This window comes from Octopus bimaculoides, chromosome 5 (assembly GCF_001194135.2).
Source record: "Octopus bimaculoides isolate UCB-OBI-ISO-001 chromosome 5, ASM119413v2, whole genome shotgun sequence".
In the NCBI taxonomy this organism is placed as follows: Eukaryota; Metazoa; Mollusca; class Cephalopoda; order Octopoda; family Octopodidae; genus Octopus; species Octopus bimaculoides.
Window position 1 is genome coordinate 79,722,126 of NC_068985.1, and position 3,951 is coordinate 79,726,076.

Consider the following 3,951-nt stretch of genomic DNA (forward strand, 5'->3'; position numbering starts at 1 on the left):
TTGTGTGTCTGTGTTTGTTCCCCCATCATCGCTTGACAACCGATGCTGGTGTTTACGTCCCCGTAACTTAGCGGTTCGGCAAAAAGAGACCGATAGAATAAGTACTAGGCTTCCAAAGAATAAGTCCTGGGGTCGATTTGCTCGACTAAAGGCGGTGCTCCAGCATGGCCGCAGTCAAATGACTGAAACAAGTAAAAGAGTAAAGGAGTTTCGATTTTTCCTTCGAGCTTTCTTGTGTGGCTTTTGTTTTACACTTTCTTGCTGCCTTAGTGGGTGGTGTGTCCTCTTTATCATCATGATCAGGGAGCTCAAATTCTCGCCTATATTTATATGCCTCCTTTAAGATTGAGAGTAGTTTCTTACTCTGTTCGTGTTGCCTTATCATCCAGTCGGTGTTACTTTGGATGTACACTTAGAATCCTATCATGATTGTCTTATAGGACGTTTCAAGCTGGATTAAGCCTCTGCAGCCTTCCTTTCGTGGAAGATAGAACCTGTGGACGTCTGACTTTGAGTGATGCATCCTGTTTAGTGTTAGCAGTTTCCTGGTCTTCATGTTCATACACTGGAGATCACTCAGATTCCATTTGATGACATTAAGGCTATACTGGATAACTGATACTGCTACGGAGTTTATAGAAGCAAATCTTTTCTGAGAGTTCAGCTCAGTATTCAGGACTATTCTGATATGTTATTATTATTATTATTATTATTATTATTATTATTATTATTATTGTTGTTGTTGTTGTTGTTGATGTTGTTGTTGTTGTTGTTGTTGTTAAGGCAGCGAGCTGGCACTCCGGACAAAATGCTTAACGGCATACCGTCTGTCTTTACGTTCTGAGTTGAAATTGTGTAGAGGTTGACTTTGTCTTTCATCATTTTGGGGTCGATAAGTTAAGTACCAGTTGAATACTGGAGTCAATGTAATCGACTTAACCTCTCCCCTAAGATTTCGGGCCTTGTGCCTATAGTAGGAATGACTTTTATTATTGTTGTTGTTAAGGCGGTGAACTGGCAGAATCGTTAGCACGCCGGGCAAAATGCTTTGTGGCATTTCTTTCGTCTTTACGTTCTGAGTTCAAATTCCACCCCTTCTCCAAAATTTCAGGCATTGTGTCCATAGTAGAAAGGATTATTATTATCATTATTAAGGCGGCGAACTGGCGGAGCAAAATGTTTGACGTCATTTCGTTCGTCGTTACGTTCTGAGTTCAAAATACGCGGAGGTCGATTTTGCGTTTTATCCGTTTTGGGGTCGTTAAAATAAATACCAGTTGAGCACTGTGTCAAAATTTGAAACCATTATTATTACCATTATTACTAAGCCGGCGAGCGGGTATAGCAAAATGTTTAGCGGCATTTCGAAAGAATGCCGAGTAAAAATGCTTAGCGACATTTCGTCCGTCTTTACGATCTGAATTCAAAGTCCGCCGAGGTCGATTTCCTCCTTTATCATTTCGGAGTCTAGAAAATAAGCATTAGTCGAACTGTGGGGTCGATATAATCCCCTAGCCTCCTCCCCCAAGAATTTCAGACTTTGCACCTTTAAGAGAAAAAATTATTATTACAGTCATGTCAGTTTATGTTTTCCGACTACGCATGGTGTTGAATTAGCTCTAACAATGTCTATGGTTTTTAGGTTTAGACCGGCTACAGCTATATATGTTTGGGGTTAGTTATTTTTATAGGGTTAAGGATATTAGTGTAAAATTCATTGGGGAATATTGTTGAGAGAGTATAAAATAAACAATATTCTGTGCGTTGCTTATTGACTGGATATGTTCAATGTTACGCACCAGCTTTTTTTAATGATGCGCAAATGTCACAAATGTCGTTATGACATCTCTTCTAACTTTCTATCTCTCATTCATTCTTTATTTATTTCATCTCTCACTCCCTCTCTCTCTCTCTCTCTCCACACCTCCCTCTGTCCCTTTTCTTTCGTTCTTTCTTTTCTTTTCTGTTTCCCACCTCCTTTTCACTTTCTCTGCAGTAATTTCCTTATTTCACGTACGCAAACACATGCACATGCACACATACACGTATACACACATACATAGACGGCTTTGAAAACACATACATAATGTACATCCACATATATGCACACACACACACGCATACACACACACACACACTAACACACATACACGCGCGCACACTGACACACACACACACACACACACACACGCACACACACATACACGCACACACACATACACGCGCGCACACTGAAACACACACACACACGCACACACGCATAAATACACGGATTCACACGTGCAAACAATTCCGTAACACGCAAAACACAGATATGCGCGCGCGTACGACGGACGCAAACACACACACACACACACACAAAACGCGCATACATACATGCATATTCAGCATAATTATACACACCAAATATACAAAAATACACATGCATATTTGCACGAACACACGCAGAGACAATCCTACTCACAGATGTACATTCTCACTTTTTCTCTGTGTGCCTGTCTGCTTTCCCGCCCCTCCCAATTCACATCCAAACATTCACACAAACACGTGCACACACACACACACACACATACTCTCACGCACACAGACACATATACGCACACACGTATATGTTCGTACATTTATATATGTTGAAGCATGCATTCGACACTTTCTCTACAACTCACTGTCTATCATCCTCTATTTCTCTGCTTCTCTTTTCCCCTCCCTTCTCCCCACGAGAACTCGTGCGCGCATATATACGCTATACGCAGCTACACAGGCCAATACAGATATCATATATATATATATATATATACATACACATACATTATGCATAAATACATACATACATACATACACACTAGCATATATCAGGCGTCCATACATTACACACATACATGTATATATACACATACATACATTACACACATTAATGGACACACACATACACACGCATGTAAGTCATATTTTTATTTATTTCTGTCTGTCTGTGTCTATTTGTGTCTGTCTGTGTCTATTTGTGTCCGTCTGTCTATCTGTGTCTGCCTGTCTGTGTAAGTCTGTCTGTCTAACTGTCTACCTGTCTGTCTACCCCTTTGTTTTCGATTATCTGTCTCGCGATATTTACGTTGCCTGTCTCGTCATTCTTCTTTGCTAATGTTCTTTTATGGGGGCGATAGTGGTGGTGATTGTGTGTGTGTGTGTGTGTGTGTGTGTGTGTGTGTGTGTGTGTGTGTGTGTGTGTGTGTGTGTGTTTGTATGTTTGTGTGTGTATGTGTGTGTTACATGATTCGCTTCTGTAATTTTCTTTAAATGGCTTCAGCCATTTGACAGCGGCGATGCTGGTAAACATCTTAAAATTTACTTATGTATTTTTATGTATTTATTCATTCCCTTCCTCTCCAGCCTTCTTGAATTGTTAATACGTCACATTGATCTGTAATTGAATTTGTAGCATATGGTCTTCCTGAATGTAACGTTAGTCCGGTCTTGTAGGTTGGAGTTTGTCCTACTTTTTCTTGAATGTTATGATAGAGATCTCTTTTGTATTTCTGGTATGTTGAACACTCGAAGGCCTCTAAATATCAGAGTGTCGCTTGCGATTGAGAAGGAGGAGGAGGTATATGCATAAACTGGTAGTATCTACATGTTCGTACACTGAAGTTTTATTTTTATTGCAGAAATGTGGGACAAGACCTTCCAACATCTTCCACATAAATAACAACGTGTGTGTGCGTGTGAGCGTGTGTGCTTCAAATGTGGAAAGGAAAACAAAAGGCACAGACAGGTGAGAGAACAACAAACAAGTTGTGTTAGTTTGACGGTCAGGAAGACTATAAAAGTTTTCAACGTTTCGAGCCTACGCTCTTCGACAGAAAGGAATGAGGTAAGAAAACTGAGGGAGAAAAAAATACCATGTTTGGATTAACAGTTTCACATGTTGAATATATATATATATATACATATATA

General features: G+C 39.9%; 1 long non-coding RNA gene across 1 annotated transcript in view; it reads left to right on the forward strand.

The window, feature by feature from the left end:
• Nucleotides 1-3,283: 3,283 nt before the first annotated feature.
• The window catches only part of LOC128247854 (uncharacterized), an 11,721-nt gene continuing 11,053 nt past the window's right edge, over nucleotides 3,284-3,951 (forward strand). Inside the window, exons 1-2 of the long non-coding RNA XR_008264177.1 lie at nucleotides 3,284-3,326; nucleotides 3,663-3,868. This is a non-coding gene — a long non-coding RNA (uncharacterized LOC128247854). The remainder of the gene's footprint in view (nucleotides 3,327-3,662; nucleotides 3,869-3,951) is intronic.